The sequence below is a fragment of the Dendrobates tinctorius genome, unplaced genomic scaffold (genome assembly GCF_039654945.1).
Source record: "Dendrobates tinctorius isolate UK_male_01 unplaced genomic scaffold, ASM3965494v1 ptg000245l, whole genome shotgun sequence".
Classification (NCBI taxonomy): domain Eukaryota; kingdom Metazoa; phylum Chordata; class Amphibia; order Anura; family Dendrobatidae; genus Dendrobates; species Dendrobates tinctorius.
Window position 1 is genome coordinate 7,465,062 of NW_027361912.1, and position 25,713 is coordinate 7,490,774.

Consider the following 25,713-nt stretch of genomic DNA (forward strand, 5'->3'; position numbering starts at 1 on the left):
AAGGAAGCTTTCCTGGGACATCCGTGTATAGTCAGCAAATTTCTCCGGGTTTTCCTGTAGCTCGCTGTACAGCGTGTGATATGCTCCACGGCTTGGCCGGAGTTCGATTATTGGATGCCTCCAAAACCTACGCCGCTGCCGTCTCTGCTGTCTCTCCCTCTCCCTTTCTTGCTGGCAACAAAAGACATATGCCTGAGACAGCGCAATGTCAAGATCCAGCTTGAAGCGGAAATTATCCAGACGCAAGTCCATCTTGACACCGGAAACAGCAGCAAAATCTGATGAATTCAGCAGTACAGGGTCTATAAAACATTCCAATGAAACACGCCCACTGGTGACCCATTGGTGGTCAAAGATTTTGCTATTGTGAAATGTCACACCTAAAAACGCATGCGCATAAAAAACGCAACCGCATGCAAAAACGCATGTAAAACGCAAGTAACACTGCGTTATTTTGACGCATCAGCGTGCGCATGAAGAAAAAAAACCGCACATTTGTTTTGCGTTTTTCTTTGCGTTTTTTATGCGCACGATGCGCTGCGCAAAAAAACGCTAATGTGAAACTAGCCTAACCTAATTCTATACATAGGCAATTAAAGGGGAAACTCCCCACAATACATAATATAGACATAATGCAGTGTAATACAGCAGTAGTACATAATAGCATAACATATTTACATAAGGTGCACGGGGGCCACAAAGAAAGGAGAGAGAGAGCACTTAGGTCCTCCGCTACCTCCTAACATAATTACACCATGTCAGAACATTGCATATTAACTTGTTAACTGGCATGGACAAAGACCTCTGTATTGATACAAATCGATAACCAGAGGGGTGCAAATGGCAGAAATGAGCACAAAGCTTACGTGCTTTCTGGATCAGCTCAAACAGGCCAGGATAGTGGTTGAGAAAATGTTGTACAACCAGGTTGAGAACGTGAGCCATGCAAGGCACGTGTGTGAGCTTGCCTCACCGTAGGGCCACCGCCAGGTTCACAATGTTATTGGACATGGCCTTACCTGGATGCAGGTTCACTGGAGACAACCATTGATCAAACTCAGCCTGGAGAGCTGTCCACAACTCTTCATCTGTATGACTGCGATCTCGAAGGCATGTCAATTTTAATACTGCCTGATTGCAGTGCGCCCTGGTTGCACAGTACAGAGGTGTTGGGGATTCGCTCTGCACTGTTGGAACACGTATCTCACTAAGGAAGAGGTTGAGGGCCAAGGTGCAGGCCCTAGAGGAGATAGAGGAGGCAGAAACAGTGAAGGAAGTGTTAAATGTAGAGGTTTGTCATGCACACCTTGGGGATTCCAAGACTTGTGGAGCAGCACCTGTCCCCACAGCCACCAGAGTCACCCAGTGCCCAGTCAGCGAGATGTAACGCCTTTAGCCATGCTTACTAGTCCAAGTATCTGTGATGAAATGCACCCTGGCAGACAGAGATTTTGTCAAGGAACGGGTGATGTTTTCTGCGACTTGCTGGGGTAGCGCAGGCACAGCTTACTTAGAAAAGTAATGGCGACTGGGTAATTGGTACTGGGGAACTGCAACGGCCATCAACTTTCGGAAACCGTCTATATCTACCAGGCGGAAAGGCAGCATTTCCATGGCTAACAGATTGGAGATGGTGGAGTTCAACCTCTTAGCTTTGTCATGCGTAGGAGGAAACAATCTTTTCTGTGACCACAACTGCGGAGCCGTGGGCTTGCTGCAGTGCTTAGAGAGGGATGAGTACAATGCACCGGACAAACTGCTGGACCATGAGAGAGGTGCAGGCGGAGATGTTACTGTGGATTGAGAAACTTGTGCTCTTTCTCTGAGATCGGTCAAAAATATCAGGCATGTCCATTTCCGTTACAGCGGTAGGCGGCCTCTCAGTCAGCATGACTGGAGCGGGTAAAGAACCTGAGGTTCTGCGGCCGAAGACCTGCGTCTCAATAGTTGGCACGGTAACAGAGGAGGAAGAAGAAGCAGCAGATGCGATTGATGGGGTGACTGATGGTTGTTGAGGTCCGCTGGTCCTCATTTTTGCACAGTGGGATTCCCACAGTAAAGCATGTTGATTGCTCATGTGAAGGTTCATACATGTAGTAGTCAAATTATTGCACTTTTTTCCTCGACTCAGTTTTTTTTTTTTGCAAAGTTGGCAGATTACATGAGTTGGCTCATCCTTTGCAGTGTCAAAAAAGGCCCAGGTTAGACAACACTTACCATCCCTGCGAGCTCCAGACCCATGGATGCTGCTGGTCACAGGCACAGTTGTGGCTGAGGATTCATCGCTCTTCGTGGCTGCATCACTATGTGTCTGTGACGTACAGCGAAAAGTTACCTCCTCATCTTTCTCCTCAGATCACCTACTCAGCTGTGTGCCTCTTTGTTCACGCCAACTGGGATCTAACACCTCCTCATCATCAGCCTCTGTGTTACATATTTCTTGCCTTGGAGTCACCCTCCTCCTCTTGCCCTGACAGCACAGTACAGTCTGTGTGCACCTCAGATCTCTGAGTCTCATCAGGATCACCTCCCCCAGGGGTTAACGTCTGATGATGAAGGTTAGGATGCTGTTCAGACCATACTTTGTCCTGCCCCGGATCCAAGCTAAAAAAAAATTTGTGTATCGGTGCAGATTTCCTCCTCTTGACTCTGCAAAGCTTTTGAATATACTTATGATGAACATGGCATAGAATGTGTGAACAGCTCTTCAGACTCACCCATCTGTGGTTCCGTACAGTCAGTTGAACGGTTGGATAGTTGGGACGCGGAGGGAAGCAAGGGGAATTTGGGTGCCACATCTGTGAACTGTACTGGGTGTGATGTTGAGTTGGAGGAAGAAGAGGAGATCCCACTTGAAGCTGCACTTGCCATCCACTCGAGTACATGCTCTTTCTGGGCATCATCGACAAGGCGTGTACCGCTGTGCGTCTGCCAAAGAAAGGTAGTGGTGCAGCCTGTCCAGTATCATAAGTTGTCAGTTATCTTTGCATATGTGACGTTGCTTCACTAGTGCTTTCACAAGCATTACTCCACGTACACCTTCAACACCAATCCTAATTCCCCTTCCACCATGGCCTTGCTTTTTCCCAGTCATGTTGCTCAGATAGTGTGGTAGAAGCACAGTAATAGCGAAAAAAGAGTAGATTTTAAACTCTGCACCACCTCTGCAAACAGCTGAATTTCAGCGACAGTAAATTCAAGGTTGAAATATGGCGTGTATCGTGTTAGTCACAGAAAAAAGAATTGTTTGAGTGTGGATGAGGCCAGTATGACAAAGAAGTTATGCTACAAACAATTTTAAAGTCAGGTCCCTTACTGTATGACATTAAGAACAGAGTATTTTGTGGCCTCTGGATCAGGCCTCTACAGCTTAATTTCAACCCAACCAAATGACAAAGTGTGATACAGGGGGGTTGTCTAACTTTTTGCAACTGAAAAATTCTATTTTTTTTATGTGCCTTAGGTCTGCAGACAGGTTCATATCATCGCCACAAAATGACAACGTGGGATACAGCAGGCTGTTTCACATTTAGCAACAGATAAAATTATAACTTTATTTAATGTGCCTTAGGTCTGTAGACAGTTTTATATCACCACAGCACTAAATGACAAGTTGGGATACAGCAGGCTGTTTCACACTTAGCTAGTGAAAAAATATTAATTAGAATGCTATGCTCGTGCATGGAGCACAATAGAAGCAGTGCACAACATGTGCCCTGCTGGCTTTCTTTGTGGACCTCAGTAATGTCCAAAAAAAAAAAATGTCTTTACCTTCCAGGGACCCAAATTACGAAGGACGCCTTAACATGGCAACTGGGCACACATACTGTATATTGGCCAATCTATGCGCTAAGAACCTTCCTTTTATTCATAGCAATTTTTGCAGATGCATACAGTGGGGCAAAAAAGTATTTAGTCAGTCAGCAGTAGTGCAAGTTCCACCACTTAAAAAGATGAGAGGCGTCTGTAATTTACATCATAGGTAGACCTCAACTATGGGAGACAAACTGAGAAAAAAAAATCCAGAAAATCACATTGTCTGTTTTTTTTTTATTTTATTTGCATATTATGGTGGAAAATAAGTATTTGGTCAGAAACAAGCAATCAAGATTTCTGGCTCTCACAGACCTGTAACTTCTTCTTTAAGAGTCTCCTCTTTCCTCCACTCATTACCTGTAGTAATGGCACCTGTTTAAACTTGTTATCAGTATAAAAAGACACCTGTGCACACCCTCAAACAGTCTGACTCCAAACTCCACTATGGTGAAGACCAAAGAGCTGTCAAAGGACACCAGAAACAAAATTGTAGCCCTGCACCAGGCTGGGAAGACTGAATCTGCAATAGCCAACCAGCTTGGAGTGAAGAAATCAACTGTGGGAGCAATAATTAGAAAATGGAAGACATACAAGACCACTGATAATCTCCCTCGATCTGGTGCTCCACGCAAAATCCCACCCCGTGGGGTCAGAATGATCACAAGAACGGTGAGCAAAAATCCCAGAACCACGCGGGGGGACCTAGTGAATGAACTGCAGAGAGCTGGGACCAATGTAACAAGGCCTACCATAAGTAACACACTACGCCACCATGGACTCAGATCCTGCAGTGCCAGACGTGTCCCACTGCTTAAGCCTGTACATGTCTGGGCCCGTCTGAAGTTTGCTAGAGAGCATTTGGATGATCCAGAGGAGTTTTGGGAGAATGTCCTATGTTCTGATGAAACCAAACTGGAACTGTTTGGTAGAAACACAACTTGTCGTGTTTGGAGGAAAAAGAATACTGAGTTGCATCCATCAAACACCATACCTACTGTAAAGCATGGTGGTGGAAACATCATGCTTTGGGGCTGTTTCTCTGCAAAGGGGCCAGGACGACTGATCCGGGTACATGAAAGAATGAATGGGGCCATGTATCGTGAGATTTTGAGTGCAAACCTCCTTCCATCAGCAAGGGCATTGAATATGAAACGTGGCTGGGTCTTTCAACATGACAATGATCCAAAGCACACCGCCAGGGCAACGAAGGAGTGGCTTCGTAAGAAGCATTTCAAGGTCCTGGAGTGGCCTAGCCAGTCTCCAGATCTCAACCCTATAGAAAACCTTTGGAGGGAGTTGAAAGTCCGTGTTGCCAAGCGAAAAGCCAAAAACATCACTGCTCTAGAGGAGATCTGCATGGAGGAATGGGCCAACATACCAACAACAGTGTGTGGCAACCTTGTGAAGACTTACAGAAAACGTTTGACCTCTGTCATTGGCAACAAAGGATATATCACAAAGTATTGCGATGAAATTTTGTTTCTGACCAAATACTTATTTTCCACCATAATATGCAAATAAAATGAAAAAAAAACAGACAATGTGATTTTCTGGATTTTTTTTTCTCAGTTTGTCTCCCATAGTTGAGGTCTACCTATGATGTAAATTACAGACGCCTCTCATCTTTTTAAGTGGTGGAACTTGCACTATTGCTGACTGACTAAATACTTTTTTGCCCCACTGTATTTCATTTATAAACTATATAGCGCTTTTTTGAATTTTTTCTCCCATTTTCTATGGCAGCAATGCAGTTCCTATGTTCTAGAGCAGGGGTGGGGAACATCAGGCCCCAGGGCCATTTATCGCCCTTAATGACCTTTTATCTGGCCCCCGGGCAGATTCTCAGGGACTGCAGTGCTTTGGCAGGGAGTTGTATTTTGACTGCCACTAGCTCATTAACTTCTTCTTGCTCTGTTGGCACACACACGCAGTGTTCACTACTGAACACTGAAGGGCATGCAATGAAAGATTACGTCCTGACACCAGTGCCAGATTCAGGATGTCATTTGTGGGCGGAGTTTGTACGGCCCCCGAAGGATGGTATAAATATCCAAATGGCCCTTGGCAGAAAAAAGATTCCACACCCCTGTTCTAGAGTAATCATTCTTGGTAAGTTATGGTGCAAACCTTAATCTTTTTGACTTAACTATTTTGAGTAGCATGACACATAAAAATTAAAAGTTTGAAAATTGCAAAATGCTTGCCAAATTTCCGATTTTTTTCACAAATAACCCAAGTCATATCAAATAAATTTTACCACTATCATGAAGTACAATATGTAACGAAAAAAACATTCTCAGAATCAGTGGGATCCATTGAAGCGTTACAGAGATATGACCTCATAAAGTGATAGTAGTCAGAATTGTAAAATTTTGGTCTGGTCAAGAAGATGAAAACAGGTTTCGGGATGAAGGGATTCACGGCAAATCTTGCTGCACCGGCGACAATTGCTCCAGGGCGATTTTGAACTTCAGATTTTCAGCTGTGAGCTAACATAGCAGATTGCTCCTTTGCTCTCGTTAGAAATATTAATGGAAAGTGCCAGCTAGCTTAGTATCCCAGGGATTCCCGTCTGGAGCTGGGTTTTATAATGGAGGGAAGCTCACTATTATACTCGCTCATTTTTGCTTGCAATATTAGGATTCATGTAGCTACTTTATTATTTTATGGAGAAAACCAAAAACAAAACACAAAACAAATATCCTAAAATATCCTAAAATATTTATTATTTTATGGAATGTTTCTCCTCTGCTTTTGCAACCAGTCATATTGCTATACTAAAAGCTCGGTGATGGGTACAATGTGAGTTCATCTTTTTTCGAGAGTTCCTTGCTACATTAGCTATATACTCACTAAGTTATAATACTTATATCAGGAAACAATGATCTATCATATTGTCATGATAGAAACAGGGATCATATCCTGTCATATTTTCAGACCAGTGATGTAATATACGTGAGATGTATCAAGGACCCTCGCCTACTGTATTCTCACCCATCCCTTGTAGATTGTGAGCCTTCGCGGGCAGAGTCCTCTCTCCTCCTGTACCAGTTATGACTTGTATTGTTTAACATTATTGTACTTGTTTTTATGTATACCCCTCCTTACATGTAAAGCGCCATGGAATAAATGGCGCTATAAGAATAAATAATAATAATAATAAATAATAATAAGGACATATTGTGTATTCATAGCCATATTGATAGGGATTGGCGTACAGTCACATAATCAGAGCATCATTCTAAAAATGAGATCTACAGTACATCCACAATTGTAATATAGGAAATATGGTAAATGAGAAATCTTTATACAGTTGCCATCAAAATTATTAACCCCCACACACATGTGCACATTGCAAAATTCTGTTAATGAGCAAAAATTACAAACCTGATGTTTTGCAATAGATCAATCAAACAAGAAAAATGTAAATTGCTCAACACAACTAATATAACAAGTGATTTCTCCAAAGTCTTTACTCCTTCTTGACAAGTGTTTTCAGTACTTAAGAAGAGCCCCTCTGGCTGTTATGACCTGCTGCAAAAGTAATACATAGCCAGATCTCATCTTCTGACAGCTTCATGATAATTCCCAGCCCATTCCTCATGGGCAATAGTCTCTAGGTCACTAATGTTCTTGGGTTGTAAATAGAATGCACCAAAAAGTTAAGAGAAGAGATTGATGCATTGTATAAAGAAGTAAAGGGATAAAAAAATATAGAAATACAAAGGCATTTAATGTTCATAGAGATATTGCTGGGAGCAGAGTTCTCAAGTTTAAACTAATAGGAGCACTGAATACACTAACTCAACATGGCAGAAAGAGAAAGCCATCACCGGCTGCCACCAGCTCAGTGGCTCATTTACACTTACAGTGAAGCATAACGATGGCCAATGATGCTTACAATAAAGTATAATGATGGCCATTGATGTCTACAATAAAGCATGGCAGTGGCCCAGTGATGCCTTTAGTGAAGCATGGTGGTGGCCCAATGAGGCCTACAGTGAAGCATGGTGATGGCCCGATGATGCCTACAGTGAAGCATGGTGATGGCCCAGTAATGCCTACAGTGAAGCATGGTGGTAGCCCAGTGATACCTTCATTGAAGCATGGTATTGTCTCGGAGATGCTTTGTGGCTGCTTCACTCACCCTGGTAATGGACACCTGCAGCATGTGTTGGACAAAATTACTGAGGAGGTATGTGGTGAAAAATTCTAGCATGAATCATAGAATCATAGAGTTGGAAGGGACCTCCTGGGCCATCTGGTCCAACCCCCTGCTCAAAGCAGGATTCGCTAAATCATCCCAGACAGATGCCTGTCCAGCCTCTGTTTGAAGACTTCTATTGAAGGAGAACTCACCACCTCTCGTGGAAGTCTGTTCCACTCATTGATCACTCTAACTGTCAAAAAGTTTTTCTAATATCTAATCTGTGTCTCCTCCCATTCAATTTCATCCCATTGCTTCTAGCTTTAACTTGTGCAAATGAGAATATTGAGATATTTGTAGACAGCTATTAAGTCTCCTCTCAGTCTTCTCTTCTGCAGGCTAAACATTCCCAAATCCTGCAACCGTTCCTCATAAGACAGGGTTTGCAGACCGGTCACCATTCTGGTCGCTCTTTTCTGAACTTGCTCCAGTTTGATGATGTCTTTCTTAAAATGTGGTGCCCAAAACTGGACACAGAATTCCAGATGAGGTCTGACCAAAGAGGAGTAGAGGGCAATAATGACTTCATGTGATCTAGACTGTATGCTTCGGTTTCTCAACTCCAGTCCTCAAGACCCACCAACAGGTCAAGTTTTCAGGATATCCTTAATATTGCACAGGGGATAATTTCAACACCTGCTCAAGCATTAATTCCATCATCTGTGCAATACTAAGGAAATCCTGAAAGCATGACCTGTTGGTGGGTCTTGAGGATTGGAGCTGAGAAACACTGTGTTAATACATCCTAGAATTGCATTTGCCTTTTTTGCTGCTGCATCACACTGTTGACTCATATTCAGTCTGTAATCTATTAGTATACCCAAGTCTTTTTCACATGTGCTGTTGCTTAGCCCTATTCCTCCCATTCTGTATATGCATTTTTCATTTTTATTGCCCAGATGTAGTACTTTGCATTTTTCCCTGTTAAAATCTTTTCTCTCTCTTCTCTAGTATTAGCTATCCCTCCTAGTTTTGTCTCATCAGCAAATTTAATCAGTTTACCCTCAATTCCTTCATCTAAATCATTGTTAAAGATGTTGAACAATACAGGGCCCAGGACAGAGCCCTGTGGTACCCCACTTGAGACATTCTTCCAACTGGATATGCAGCCATTTATGACCACTCTTTGGGTCCGATCACTAAGCCAGTTATGAATCCACCTAACAGTTGCCTTGTCCATTCCATACTTAGTCATTTTTTCAATAAGGATTGTGTGAGATACTTTGTCAAATGCTTTGCTGAAGTCAAGATATACTATATCTGCAGCATTTCCCTGATCCACCGAATGAGTGATTCTGTCATAGAAGGAAATTAAGTTAGTCTGACATGACTTATTAGTTGCAAACCCATGCCGACTCTGTTTAATCACTTCATTCTTATCTAGGTACTTACATACATGTTGTTTAATAATTTGCTCAAAGATCTTTCTTGGTATAAAAGACAGACTCACCGGCCTATAGTAGCCTGGGTCCACCTTCTTCCCCTTTTTGAAGATAGGAACATTTGCTCTTCTCCAGTCTTCTGGGACTTCTCCTGTTCTCCAAGAATTTTCAAAGATTATGGAGAGGGGTTCAAAAATTTCTTCTGCTATCTCCTTCAGTACTCTGGGTTGTAATTCATCTGGACCTGGAGACTTGAATTCATTTAGGTTAGCTAAGTGTTTCCTCACTATCTTTCTGTTTATAGATATCCTGGATTCTTCTATTCCCTTAATAGGACAGTAAAAAACAGTTGATGTTACATTTAATTTCTGAGAGAAAACAGATGCAAAATAGGAATTTAAAAGTTCAGCCTTCTCAGCATCCTGGCTTACCATTTCATAATTTTCATCCTGTAAAAATCCTATAGTATCTTTGACTTTTCCTTTACTTTTAACATATCCGCAAAATCCTTTATTATTGCTTTTGACATCTCTTGCAAGCCTCAATTCATTGTCAGCTTTAGATAATCTGGTTTGTGCCCTGCAAGTTCTGCAGACAGCATTATATTCTTCTTTAGATATGCCTCCCTCTTTCCATTTTATAAACATTTCTTTCTTCCTTTTTAGCATGTGCTGAAGTTCTGTGTTCATCCATCCTGGTTTCCTTACATGCTTCATATTCTTCCCACTTTTTGGAATTGTTACAATTGTGCTTTGAGAATGTCATTTTTCAAGATTTCCCATCCTTCCTGGCCATTTTTGTCTTTAAGGATATCCAGCCATTGGATCCCTGCAATTCTCTTTCTGAGCCCCTTAAAATCTGCCTTTCTGAAATCTAACCTTGACGTCTGAGTCTTCACAGGTCTTCCTCCTCTAGTTATCCAAAATTCTAAAATAGCATGGTCGCTACCTCCTAGGGTCCCAGCCACTTTTACCTCCTCAACCATTTCCTCCCTGTTTTTAAGGATTAGATCCAAGGTAGCAGTTCCCCTTGTTTTCTTGCCTACCTTTTGGAAGATAAAGATGTCAGCAAGAGAGGATACATGACTTACAGTCTGCACAGTAAAGCCTCACTGAGATATCCATGTTTGTTCACGTAAGTAAAAACGGTTTGAGTTTCAACAGTGTTTCGTCAGTGTCAGTTTTTACCATCAGTGGCTTATCAGTGATTTTCACTTATGAAAAAATAAATCAATAAATTACAAATCTTTTCCTATATATTATAATGTTAATGACAGACAGCACACTGATTGTACACTGGTGCAGTCCATGTGCTGTCCATGATTTTCAAAGACCCATAAACTTGTATGAGTGACTTTCATCCTTGACCCCAATTGAAAACAGACATGTCACCATGATGTTTTTTTTTGCAGATGCACTATTCACAAAAAAAATTGACAAAAAAAAACCCTGTTTAGGAGAGAACAGACAAATCGTGGCACCCTAAGCGCATAAACACAATATTATAGTCTTTAAAGGGTGCACAATTTTATGCACTCACCTGATAGAAGACTAATATGGCTTTAGATTGTGTATCCTCAAAAATCCTTCCTTCTGGGATACTTCTCAATAGACAGGGCTTGCAGCTTGCCTCGGGTGGATCCAAGTGAAAGAGCCAGATTCAGGCTCACACAGGATGAGTAAATCAAGAAAAGCACATCCAGCCAATGAATGACAGCGCTTCCCAGAACTCACATCCAAAGATGATATCTCTTATTTTTTATTTGATAAGTTAAAATAGAGGAGATACTAAAAAAAGTGAGCCTTTGTTATGTTTTCTATTTGTGAAAATCTCGGCTAGAGCACGTACTTGAAAAATGGATGCTGAATGAGGTATAAGAGGCATTCTAAACACCGGAGGTCTCCATGGCTAAACTGCAAGACAAGTAGTTTAACCAACCCAAAACAACAAGAAAAATCAGCTCCAGTATGCTCAAAACCTTATAAATAAGCCAAAAGAGTTTGACAATTCTGTTCCTTAGACCGATTAAAAAAACCTAGGTCTTTTCAGATGTATGGATCAATGTTATATATGGAATAAGAAAAGTTAAACTTTTTTTTTATAATATATTTTTTTATTAAGGAAAACTGAAGCAACAATACAATTATTAATTACTTTTCAATTACAGATGCAGTTTCAATATGTATGTCGCAGGGTTTAGAGGGTTTAACTAACAGAGTCAAACCTAACAAGGAAAACAATAAAACATTACATTGGTACAAGTTTGAGAGGAGAGTAAGGAGTGAATGCATCTGTGGAACATTATCGAAAGTTAGGAATTTTAGAGGCTTTGTTTGAGGAGTGGACCAGAGAGGGAAGCCTAGTAGCCTATGAGGCGAGGGTCTTCCAGAGGAAGGGGCTTCTTAGGGTGGTAGATAGTGAGTGAACCAACCTGGAAGAGGATAGAGGAAGGAGATCATTTGGAGGATTCTAGTGTACATATTTTAGTCTCCAGGTAGACCAAGCATTTAAAAAAAGGGATGTGAGTGAGACTCCCAACTGGAGAGTTCCTCCATTCTGTATATGAGTTTAACTTTTTCGATCCATTCGGCTAAGGATGGAGGAGATGGGTCCCTCCAGTGGGAAGAGATTAAGTGTTTAGCCGTGCTCAATAACAGGGCTAAGGGCCCATGTTTCTTTAGCTTACAGTCAGGTGTGGGGCAGGAGAGCAGTACTTCCTTAGGGGAAAGATTTCTGGCCATTAGCTTAAGCTCTATCAGCGTTTTGTTGACCCCTGACCAAAATTCCTTAAGGAGAGGACAGGTCCAGTATATATGTGACATATTGCCTATTCCCAAACCACACCTCCAACACATTTTTGATTCGATTAAACCAAGGTGATGTAAAAACTCAGGCGTTCTATACCATCTCGTGAGAATTTTATAGGCGTTTTCTTGTAGCAACGTGCATCTGGAACAGCCTTTTGAATTGGCTAGAATTTTATGAACCTCTGAGTCAGTTAGCGATATGCCTAGCTCTTTTTCCCAAGAGAGAAGGCAGACTGGTTTGGGTGTGTTGGGGGGGAGAAATAATGTTTTTATACATTCTGGAAAGCAGCTTTGGAATGGCATTTGTAGTTTCATCATCAGTTCGATCCAGGACCAGTTTCTGGTCTTAGTAAAATTAGCATAGAATTGTTTTAGAATTTCCAAGGCATGAAATTCTTGTAGAAAGTTCTCCGGGTGTGTTCGGGAGTTTTTGGGCCAGACATCTGAAACAGAACTGTTGCCTAGATCCAATTGGGAGATTGCCCGGAATGGCAGACGATTCCATAGATTAAATGTATCAGTTTAGTTGGGGTTGAGGAGGTATGGAATGACACTAATGGGAGTTAGTGCAGAAGGCCCCTCTGTTGTGGGTTGAGATTTAATTAAATCTTTTTTGATTTTGAACATAGTCAGGGTGATTGGGTCCAGCTTCAGATGAGAAGGGGGTATCACATCTTTCCAGATGTACTGATGCATGATATTCTCAAGGAGAAGAAGCTCTAGATTATTGTGATGTGAGGATTGATGAGCTATTGCAAGTTTTAACCATCAACTCATATGGATTGCTTTATGATAGGAGATGAAATCTGGGAAGTTCAAGCCCCCTGATAATTTCGGAAGAGTGAGAAATCTATGAGAGAGTCTTGATTTTTTAAACTTCCAAACATATTGTGAAATAATTCTCCTGATAGTGGTAAAGAATGTTTTGGGAAGAGGAATCGGCATCATGGACATTGTATAAAGTGTTTTAGGCAAGATATAGGTTTTAATTATGTTTATCCTTCCCAACCATGGGAGATATGGATGATCATAAGTCTTTAATTGTCCCTCGACTGTTCTAATCAATTTGACATAGTTTTCATTATAGATATCCAGAGGGTTTTTGATAAGAATAATCCCCAAATACTTGATGTGGTTTGTAGGCCATTTGAATGAAGCTGTACCCTTCAGGAAAGAGACGTCTTCCTCTGAGGCAGATAAATTTAACTTTTCCTTCAGAAGCACTAAATATAAGCTGAAAAGAACACATTACAGTGAAGAAGTGGCTAGGTGATGCCTAAAGTGAATCCTGGCTCTTGCTTGTCGATGTCTACAATGAAACATGGCAGTGGATTTGTGATACCTACTTTGAAGTATGACGATGTTTAGTGACACTTACAATGAAGCATGGTGGTGACTCTGATGCCTAGAGTGAAGCACAGTGATGGCATGATAATGCCTACAGTGAAGCATAGTGGTGGCTTGGTGATTCTTTATTGCTGGTTCAATTCTTCTGGCACTGGAGACAAGCAGCATCTGGAGGACAAGACTGATTCAATCAAGCATCATGAAATCCTTTGAGAAAACATCATGTTTTCTATGAGGAATCTTCTGTGAAGTTTTGACATCAATGAAACTTGCACCAGGACAATGGTTCACCAAGGCTTGGTCTCAAAAGAAATTCCAGAATATTCTGGAATGACCATCACAGTCAATTGACTTGATCACCATGTACAATCTTTCTTGGGATATGAAGATGGTGATTGAAGAATAAAAACTGCATTATTAGTAACTGCAGGCGACTGTTCATAAGGATTGGGCTATGATTCCTCAGGAATGTTACTAGAACTGGTGTCTGGTTGTGAATTATAACTGCAACAGGCCACTATAGTATTAAGATGTGGTGAGAGAATAATACTGTTTTCTTAGCTATGGTGTTTTTGTTTGATTCGCTTATTACAAACAGGAGAAAGTTTGTAAATTTCACTAATAATCTCAATTACAATGGGGGTTATTTCACTCTGATTGCAACTGTCTCTATCGTCTCACGAGTAGGTGACATTTTCTTATCTCAGTCCAGTCATTGTATAATAAATACCTAATAATTTTTATATTTATTTCTTCATAGCATTTAATGTACCTGAGGGTCAGAAATACGAGGTGGTGGTTCCTGAGAAAGTCCATTCCCAGCACAAGCGTGATACGCAGGTAATTCACATCCGCCTCTCCTATCCGTAATCTCAGATCTCAACGTAAAGTCGTTCTCTGCTCCTGTTTCCTTTTACAGTATGGCGGTGGCTCGGTTCATAAATGGGCAGTTTCCTTTTACAGGAGGTCCACTAGGACTGCACAGGATCAAGAAGACATTACTTCTTATACAGACTTACAGATTTAGCAAAATTTAACTTGACAAATAAAGCACCGCCTTAACAAATTAAAATAACTTAGCATTGCTGAAGCCATTGACTGATAACACACTTGACATCAAATTGGACTTTGTTGTGCTGTGAGGTCCCAGTGATTTCTGTGTTATGGTAAACTTTGCTACATCTGTACCTATAAGGCTGGTTTTACACTTCCCACATTTTTTGCAGTCCGTTATTGCGGCCCGTTTTTACGGGCCGTATCGCCGCATTTTTTGTGGTCTGCCGCAATAACGGGCCGCAAAAAATGTTTGCGGATCGCCGTTTTTTTTTCCCAATATTATGGAATTAGTATTAGAAAAAAAAACGGCGTTCTGCAAAACCGGAAGTGACGGCGCACCGCAAAAACAAACTTCCGTTTGTTCTTGCAGCCCCACTGATTTACATGGGGCCATGTCCGCACACCATATAAAAGATCGAACAAGCTCGATCTTTTATCACAGCCATGAAAACGGCCCTCACGGCCATACGGCACAAGGCACTCCATTGAATTTTTGCGGGCCGATTTTGCGGCCTCATAGAAAACTATTGGGCTGCAAAATTGGCCCGCAAAAATACGGTAAGTGTAAAACCAGCCTAATAATGCGATATTAGGATTTCTACATTTCATACATATGGATGTCGTAGATACAAAATGCTCAGCTGCCTTAGAAGCGATCCCCAATTTCTTAGGGGACAATCTCAAATACTCGGAGACAACTCGGAACATTCTTGAGTATGTGCCAGAAAGAGGCTTTATTTTTCTCATTGAGGGTAACAAGGATTTGGCTGGCTGGATTTTTGCCCGTCCATTGCAAGAAGTCATTGCTCCAGAGTAAGCTTTCTCACATAAATCAGACAGCATCCAGTTGCTCTTGAACTTTACATGGTCCCAGGTCTGGGTAGTTCCACTTCTGGTTTGCATTCCCAGCAGGAGACAGCTTACTCTGTTGGCAGATGACCTGTGATGTGTGTGGAGGGGGCTGGCTGACTGCTTCATTCAAAATCTAAACCAGACACTTTTCTGTTACAAAGAAGGAGGCTGACTGTTGAAATGAACTTCCAGCCAGCTGCCTGCACTTACAAGAAAGGTCAAGACTAGAGCAGACACATAAAAGTCTCTCCTGCGTTAACCACAAATGGGAAGTAGATTAGCTAGTACTTGGGTCCACACCGAAACTGGGAATTTGGAAGAGTTTAACCTCTACAACTGTTTTAGCAAGTTATGTATTTTTTTTATAAGGAACCAATCTAAATATATTTTTTGAAGTGGACAATTATCTTTAGCCTTATAAGGCCCTCATCTTTGGAGGATACATCTGACACCTTTCTCTTTGTCCTGACAGCTGTCAGCTGTATAAGTTTTATATACAGTGAAGTTTTCTCTACCAAGGTGCACATCTCTACTCTAGCCTTCACTTATAAAGGACTATTCTTACTGTAGAGTTTATAAAAAAGGCAGATCCGCACTAGCATGATCAGTTCATAGAGAGGTGCTCATGAGGGTGTTCCGAAAACTCACGAAAAGAACCTTGCTTACTCCTTTGTGAGCTGATCTGCTTCAATCATGTTTTCTAGAGTTATGTCAAAAATGGTTGTAAAACAAGAATTGTAAAATATGATCTAATTGCAGACTCCAGAACCTCAACAATGCAAGTTCTATGGCAGTCCTGATCCTCAAAACCCTTAGTCCAGATGAGCACATGTAATGCAGCATGGACAGATGATGTAGATGCAGAATGGCAGTCACGTTGGAACAGCAGAGGCTGTAGACACTGGATGACAGCTAGAGGATTTAAGTACCAATCTACTAGTAAGCCAGAGTATCAGCGTAAGGAGACTGTTGTTACTTTGACTCATTAGAGTAGTCTCATAATGAGGCAGAGCAGACTTTGTCTCATAATCCTGTGTGGAACTCGTGAGCGGTGAAGCAAAGATCGGCAATGTAGCTAAGCTGGGGGCCTAGGGACTCCATGGAACAGGAGAGCTGAAGGATGTAGCAAATATAGCCAAGCTGTATATATCAAGCAGTTTAATGTACAGTTTAGCAGAAATCAGCAATATAGCAGAGTTGAGTAGGTCACGAGATTCATTGTGGAAATGTAGCAGAGCTCTGAAATGTAAGTGTCATGAAACTGTAGCAGGATTTCACAGGGCAATGGACTTCTTCCCTGTCCCTCAAGCTAGGGGAACCCTGGACTATCCCTGTTCCTCAGATTACCCCAGATGGTGGCGATGCTGGGGCCTCATACTTTGCCATGCTCCTAAATGCACGCTGACCTGTTTCCTTCCCCACCCAGAGAGGTATGGTATAGACATGTATTATAACATAAACCAGTCAGACAGGGGAAACAGGCAGGAATTAAAGGAAACTATAATCATACAAATACACTCACAAAACAAGTTAGTAAAAATCAAAGGGAACTGTAGGAGGGACAAACCGAATGGGAAGAGGATAAGGATATACACAAAATACTAAAACCACGCCGATATCTCCAGAGAAAACACCAACTGACTGCTACAAATGCTGACTACTCCTTCAATAACAAATTGGGTAGTTGTAAGATATCAGCAGCAGAGAACAGATGGAGTGAGGTTCAAATAGAAGGACCTGCAGAGTGAAAGGAGGGGCGAGATAGCAAATGTAAAACTCCTGCTGTAAGTAAGGAGTAGATGAAAGGCAAAGGGTAATCAGTTCCCTGGACAGCGACAGAGACACCGACACCAGCAAAACACCAGACCGTGAGATAGAATCCCGAACCATGACAGTAGAAGAGTGGCGTATGTCACACACAAAGTCCAGAGTAGTAATAACTGCAGGTATGGCAGATTTCATGTAGCTCAATTTGACTATATAGTAGAGCCCGACGATGTAGCAGACTTAAGTATATCAGGTAGTACTAAGTAGAGTTGGACAACAGGAAAGCAGAGTTCCCTGCCATATGCCATTCCTGACACCTTATAGTCATCCTGTAGCTTCTCCATCCTACATTATGATAACGAGTCATGGTGCATCTCAATGCTTTCTTCCTCCATCCCTGACTAATGGGCCAAGTTGTGTTTTTTTTCCTGCCTTTTTTTTTTCTAACAATCCATTTTTCTTTCTTCTATCCAGAGCAAGTATCCGTACCTGGTCCAGTACAAGTTACACGTGGAAGGAAAACCTCTAGTCCTACATCTGGAGAAAACAGAGTGAGTCTCCCTATTATTACCTTGCATTACCTCCTCCACAGAGGACAACCTCTGCCAGGTCTGTGAATATCCTGCTCAAAGGATATAGCCTTGGGCGAAATATTCGTGTTCTATGCCCCGGCACACTACAGGAAAATGGGAGTCCTGACTGGGTGTGTGGACTTTAGAAAAAAGCAAAAAAATTGTATAAAGAGCGAGGCCCATATGTTTTGCACCCCTAAAATATAACTTTTAATATTACGAAGTTAAAAACATTGGTAAACTCTCATTATCATCAAATATTAGTTGGTATAAATACGATACGCATTATCTATTAACAGGATTGTATTCCAGTAAACACAGTGAACCCTTCACCAGGAGATAAGTGCAAACTATGACACCCTATTGTCAGCGGAGGTTGGTACCCTAATGTCAAGTATGGTGCCCCCACTTGTCTGCGGCTATCATGTCCCTAAGCCGCCCCTACTATAAAGTGCAGTACAGGTAGTATTTATCTCCAATAGAAAATCAGATATTTAAACCCTTTAAACCATCTCTGGTATGGAGAGGAATGTAGGTAGCAATAGACAATCAGATATCAATATCCCTAAACCACCCCTATCAAAAGTGAAGAACAGGTAGTTATCTCCAATAGACAATTAGATATTCATATTGATCCCATCTGCCAATCAAAATCTCAGATGGAGGCACTCTGACGCTCATAAGTATGCGCAATACAATTAAATATGAGTCAGAGACAAACAATAATATACGCTATCCTGAAAAAAGTCATCGTGCTTAGCTTGTGACTTTTTTCAACAGTCCCCTATCAGAATATAGTTCCTGACACGTTTCCCCCTATATAACGATACACTGGGATTCATCAGGAGATATGCTGGCGTTCCGTCAGTTCGCTATCATCCTACGGCCAAAACGATAATAAGGCATGCAGTCTGTTCATATTGGCGCCGCTGTTTTAACCCAGCGACTCGCCTCATTTCCTCCAGTTCCCAGCTGAGGTATGGAATGCATGCAGTGCTCCATTTCAATAGTAAGTGCATAGGCACCGGAAACAGTCACTACGTGGAACACAAATGGGCTCCAGCCAAAACAATGTCACTTCCGGTGCCAAAACGAGGCACTGAATGCAATATGCATTATACATCCATACTAGCCGCCGGAAAGAGACCAGCGGTGAGCGTAGTGGCTAATCCCATAATAGTGATAGTGGAGGCATGGATTATTAAAAGGCAAGAGGATTGGGGGGGGAGAGGATAATATGCTTTAATCATCAGAAAAACTCTTTTAAGAATAAATAGTCCATCATCCACGGATGATATCCAATAATTAGAATAGAATGTAGAGGGGAGTATATACAGTGGATAGCGGGTGCAAAACTGTGTCCGTTTCTCTTAGAACATATGACATTTTCATACACATTCCTTTCCTTCCTGAGCTCGATCTGCTCTCTGTCTCTTATCTTCTCTCTATAGCTTCACCACCAGCAGCAGAACACTTCGGGACCTTCCCTAGTCTCCAACAACATCACCACTGACCATTAAGCGAATCTCCTAATTCTCAATCCGCAGTTCAGCATCCTTTTCTCTTTTGGAGAGCTACTTATGCCACTATGGCTGTTACTTAACTTTCCTGCTTGCTGACGCCTTGGAACTACCATCCGGGGCACTCTCTCTTGGTCTCGCTTTCCTTCTCAGTGCAGCTCCGTCACTGTTAGATAATGAAGTACCGTCTCGCTACGCTTCCATTAAGGGCAACGTTCATCCTAGATTGGGATCAGTCCTTAACTGAGGGTGTAGGACCATCCAGCCTCTTCTATACAAGTTGAAAACTTTACTTGCACTCTCTGATTTTTTTACATGGATGCTTTTTTTGAAAAATCAACATTGAGTAAAGAACGATTCATTATTGTATTATTATTATTATTATTATTATTATTTATTGTTATAGCGCCATTTATTCCATGGCGCTTTACATGTAAGGAGGGGTGTACATAATAAAAACAAGTACAATAATCTTAAACAATACAAGTCATAACTGGTACAGGAGGAGAGAGGACCCTGCCCGCGAGGGCTCACAATCTACAAGGGATGGGTGATAATACAGTAGGCGAGGGTAGAGCTGGTCGTTCAGTGGTTTGGTCGATTGGTGGTTACTGCAGGTTATAGGCTTGTCGGAAGAGGTGGGTCTTCAGGCTCTTTTTGAAGGTTTTGATGGTAGGTGAGAGTCTGATTTGTTGTGGTAGAGAGTTCCAGAGTAGGGGAGGATGCGCGAGAGAAATCTTGTATGCGATTGTGGGAAGAGGAGATAAGAGGGGAGTAGAGAAGGAGATCTTGTGAGGATCGGAGGTTGCGTGCGGGAAAGTATCGGGAGACGAGGTCGCAGATGTATGGAGGAGACAGGTTGTGGATGACTTTGTATGTCATGGTTAGGGTTTTGTAATGGAGTCTCTGGGCAATGGGGAGCCAGTGAAGGGATTGACAGAGGGGAGAAGCTGGGGAATAGCGGGGGGGACAGGTGGATTAGTCAGGCAGCAGAGTTTAGAATAGATTGGAGGGGTGTGAGAGTGTTTGAGGGGAGGCCACAGAGCAGTAGGTTGCAGTAGTCAAGGCGAGAGATGATGAGGGCATGGACCAGGGTTTTTGCAGATTCTTGGGTGAGGAATGAACGGATTCGTGAAATATTTTTGAGTTGAAGTCAGCAGGAAGTGGAAAGGGCTTGGATATGTGGTTTGAAGGAGAGATCAGCGTCAAGGATTACTCCAAGGCAGCGAGCTTGTGGGACTGGGGAGAGTGGGCAGCCATTTACTGTAATTGATAGGTTCGTTGGGGGGGGTCACATGAGATGGGGGAAAGATGATGAATTCTGTTTTGTCCATGTTGAGTTTCAGAAATCTAGCGGAGAAGAAGGATGAAATAGTGGACAGACATTGAGGGATTCTGGTTAGTAGGGAGGTGATATCTGGTCCAGAGATGTAGATCTGTGTGTCATCAGCGTAGAGATGATACTGAAAGCCATGAGATTCTATGAGCTGTCCCAGGCCAAAGGTGTAAATGGAGAACAGCAGGGGCCCAAGGACTGAACCTTGTGGGACTCCGACAGATAGGGGGTGAGGTGAGGAGGTGGTGTGTGAGTGGGAGACACTGAATGTCCGGTCTGTTAGGTATGATGAGATCCAGGATAGGGCCGAGTCTGTGATGCCGAGGGTTGAGAGAGTCTGTAATAATAGGGAATGGTCCACTGTGTCAAAGGCAGCCGACAGGTCCAGGAGGAGGAGGACAGAGTAGTGTCGCTTGCTCTTGGCGGTTAAGAGGTCATTGGTGACCTTAGTAAGGGCAGTTTCAGTGGAGTGGTGTGACCGGAAGCCAGATTGTAAGCGGTCGAAGAGGGAGCAAGAAGAGAGATGGGAGGACAGTTCAAGGTAGACGTGTTGTTCCAGGAGCTTGGAGGCGTAGGGGAGAAGTGATATAGGGCGATAGCTAGATACAGAGGATGGGTCAAGAGAGGGCTTTTTGAGGATAGGTGTGATGGAGGCATGTTTAAAGCTTGAGAGGAAAACACCACTTGTTAGTGATATGTTGAAGAGATGGGTTAGGGTTGGGATGAAGACTGTGGTGAGGTTTGGTATGAAGTGGGATGGGATCAGGTCAAGTGCACAGGTGGTGAGATGTGATCTTGAGAGTAGAGTGGAGAGTCGATCTTCTGTAATGGTGGAGAAGTTGGTTTTGAAGGTGGAGGGCTGGGAAGTCGGGAGGAAGGGCTCTGGGGGTTGTTGACCAAAACTGTCTCTGATGTTATCAATCTTCTGCTTGAAAAATGAGGCAAAGTCTTCAGCTGAGATGAGTGGGGAGGGAGGAGGTGCTGGGGGGCTGAGGAGAGAATTGAAGGTGTTGAATAACTGTTTAGGGTAGTGAGACAGTGAGGATACGAGAGATGAGAAGTAGGATTGTCTAGTTGTGGCGAGTGTGGTCTTGAAAGTAGTGAGGGACTGTTTTGAATGCGATGAAATGCTCGTGGGAGTGGGATCTTTTCCATCTGCGCTCAGCATCCCTGGAAGCTCGCCTCAGCTCTTTGGTCAGGCTGGTGTGCCAGGGCTGTCTGTTGATTTTGCGAGTTTTGATATGTGTAAGTGGGGCAGTGGATTCCAAAGCTACAGATATTGTGGTGTTATATAGAGCGGCATCCACATTGTGTAAGGAACTTATTTCTGTGAGAGGGAGAAGGGATTCGGTGAATGAGTGTAGGTCAAGGTGTTTAAGATTTCTGCGAGGGTGTAAAAGTTTGTGGGGTGGGGATTGTAGACATGGAGTGAAGAGGGAAGAGAATGTGAGAAGGTTGTGGTCAGAGAGGGGAAGAGGTGAGTTAGAGAGGTTAGATAGGGAGCAGAGGCGGGTGAAGATGAGGTCCAGTGTGTGGCCATCTTTGTGGGTGGCTGTAGAAGACCATTGAGTGAGAACGAAGGTGTATTCGCACCTGTATGTTTTCTTTATATTGGTGTTTTTCCCTGTCCCCTACTTTTCATTTGCCCATTATTATTTACTAGATGGTGGCCCAATTCTATTGCATCGGGTATACTAGAGTCTCTGTTAAAATAAAAAATAGTGATATACTCACCTTCCGACGGCCCCCGGACTCTTTCTCTCCTCTCCATGCTCCCGGCATCTTCCGATCCCAGTAATGCTTTGCGCGAAACACCGCTGATGACGTCGCACTTTCACGAGAGTGACATCATCTCCGACCTTTCTCGCTAAGCATTACTGGGACGGGAAGATGCCAGGAGCGTGGTGAGAGGAGGGACAGAGTCCGGGGGTCGTCGGAAGGTGAGTATATAACTATTTTTTATTTTAACAGAGACTCTACAGTAGAATACCCGATGCGATAGAATCGGGCCACCATCTAGTTTATTATACTCCTGTTACACCCGGAGGCTGTCACTGTTCTGCTGTTACCTAATGTATTGTACTCCAGTTACAGCCAGAGCTGCAGTTACTGTTCTGCTGTTACCTAATGTATTGTACTCCAGTTACACCCAGAGCTGCTATCACTGTTCTGCTGTTATCTAATGTATTGTACTCCAGAATATGTACAGGACTGTGCCTGTGTAATGAGCGACACAGCAGTGATGCCTTTAACGGCTGTAATGTGCCTGTACAATAAGCAATGCGGCCGTGTTGCCACGATGACTAAGCAACTGTCGCTGATAATTCACGGCCTAACTGCCGCGACCAATCAGCGAGGTGGGATTTCCATTACAGACAGACAGACATATAGAATTTATATAGTAGACTAGATGGTGGCCCGATTCTAACGCATCGGGTATTCTAGAATATATATGCAGTTTGTTTTTGAAGATTTAATAATAATGCAATAATGCACCCCCCAATCCTGATATGTATGGCTCTCACCCCCAATCCTGATATGTATGGTTCTCTCACCCCCAATCCTGATAAGCATGCTACCCCTCAACCCCCTATCCTGGTATGTATGGTCCCCTGACCCCCCAATCCTGGAATGCATAGTCCTCTCACCCCCCAATCCTGGTATGCATGGTCCTCTCACCTCTCTTTCCTGGTATGCATGGTCTTCTTACTCCCCTTTCGGGGTATGCATGGTCCCCTCACCCCCCAATCCTGGAATGCATAGTCCTCTTACCCCCCTTTCGTGGTATGCATGGTCCCCTCACCCCCCCTATTCTGGTATGCATGGTCCCCTCACCCCCCTTTCTTCTTATGCATGGTCCTCTCACACCCCAATCCTGGCATGTATGCTCACCGTCACCCCCCTTTCCTGTTATGTATGGTCCCCTCAACCCTCAATCCTGGTATGCATGGTCCCCTCATCCCCCTTTCTTGATATGTATGGTCCCCTCACCCCCAAATCCTGGTATGCATGGTCCTCTTACTCCCTTTTCGGGTATGCATGGTCCCCCTCACCCCCCAGTCCTGATATGCATGGTTCTCTCACCCCCCAATCCTGGTATGCATGGTCCCCTCACCCCCAATCCTGATATGCATGGTCTCCTCACCCCCATTTCCTGGTATGCATGGTCCCCTCACCCCCCTTTCTTGGTATGCATGGTCCCCTCACCCCCCTTTCGTGGTATGCATGGTCCCCTCACCCCCCTATCCTGGTGTGCATGGACCCCTCACCCCCCTTTCTTGGTATGCATGGTCCCCTCACTCCCCAATCCTGGTTTGCATGGTCCCCTCACCCCCCAATCCTGGTATGCATGGTCCCCTCACCCCCCTAATCCATTTATGCATGGTCCCCTCACCCCCCAATCCTGGTATGCATGGTCCCCTCACCCCCAATCCTGGTATGCATGGTCCCCTCACCCCCTATCCTGGTATGCATGGTCCCCTCACCCCCCAATCCTGGTATGTATGGTCCCCTCACCCCCCAGTCCTGGCATGCATGGTCCCCTCACCCCCCAATCCTGGTATGCATGGTCCCCTCACCCCCCTTTCCTGGCATGCATGGTCCCCTCACCCCCCTTTCCTGGCATGCATGGTCCCCTCACCCCCCTTTCCTGGTATGCATGGTCCCCTCACCCCCCTTTCCGTGTAGCCGCGACCAATCACTGCCGTGGCCCTGTACAAAAATAATATTGAAAAAAATAAAAAAAAGTTATTCTCACCTTCCGACGGCCTCCTGTCTTCTTTCCACGCACCCAGCCTCACGTTCCCAGTAACGCTTTGCGGCTTAGACCGCTGATGACGTCAGTCTTCTTTCTCGCTCTCGCGAGAGTGACGTCGGTCTTCATTTTCGCTCTCGCGAGAGTGATGTCATCAGCGGTCTAAGCCGCAAAGCATTACTGGGAACGCGAGGCCGGGCGCGTGGAAAGAAAGCAGGAAGCTGTCGGAAGGTGAGAATAACTTTTTTTTATTTTAATTCTCTTTTTTACAGATTAAGGCCTGCGCCTGCCGCTGATTGGTCGCGGCCGCAATCAGCGGCAGGCGCAGCTTACCGTTACAAACAGCTGCGCCTGTCGCTGATTGGTTGTTGCAAGGCGGGGGCCTGACGGCCGCGACCAATCAGCGGCCCGCGATTTCGGTTACAGACAGACAAGATAAGGCATTTATATATATTATAGATTCAATTTTCCATGAGTTCATCTGTGGGGTTTTTTTTGTGTAGAGCATTTTTTTCTGTTTCAGTCGACTACATGTTAAGTTCTTCCAGAGGGTTTTTTTTATGTGATTTTTTTTAGCTGAAAAATCCACTGCAAGAAATGCTTAAAAAAAAGCTAAAGGCGTGATTCATTATTGCAATTTATGCTTTTTTTTCTTTTAGTCTTTGCTGTTTTTCGTCTTCTTTTTTTTTCTTTTAATCCATCATTATGGGCAGCGTTGGGGGTTTCCAGATGTTTTTGTACCAATTCACCAATGATAACTTTTAAAAAAGTTGCAAAATTTTCGTGCAGAATACATTCTCTTCTTGCATGTTTGCACAAATTTTAAGACATTTTGTAGGCACATGTAACTTTTGGATCTAAGAAGAAGCAAAAAAAAAAGGTTAAAAAAAGCAACAAAAAGAAATCTGACTTTAAAAATGCAAAATATTTTTTTTTTTTGTTTTTACTCTGTTTTGGTATCGTGATTTGAGGCTTGCTTTATATTATTAGTCGCTGAACTTGCTAATATGCAGTGATTAGTCTTTATTTCTCACACACAGTGATTCTTCTATTGACTCCTTCCTGTTTTCTGCAGATACCTAATAGCTGATGATTTCACAGTGACCCTTTATGACGACGATGGGACTCCGATAATGACCAAACCACAGCATCAGGTACATAATATTTGGCAGAAGACACCTGGTATAAGCCAGGATCATGGACATGCAGGCATAGCTAATGCCAACCTCTGGCCTAGATCTCCCGGGCACATGGACCTTACACCGTCTGATCTTCACTTTGCGATTTGTGCCATACA

General features: G+C 43.2%; 1 pseudogene; it reads left to right on the plus strand.

Moving 5' to 3' along the window:
* Window positions 1-25,713, plus strand: part of LOC141060855 (zinc metalloproteinase-disintegrin-like VLAIP-B) — a 176,698-nt pseudogene that overhangs the window by 20,990 nt on the left and 129,995 nt on the right.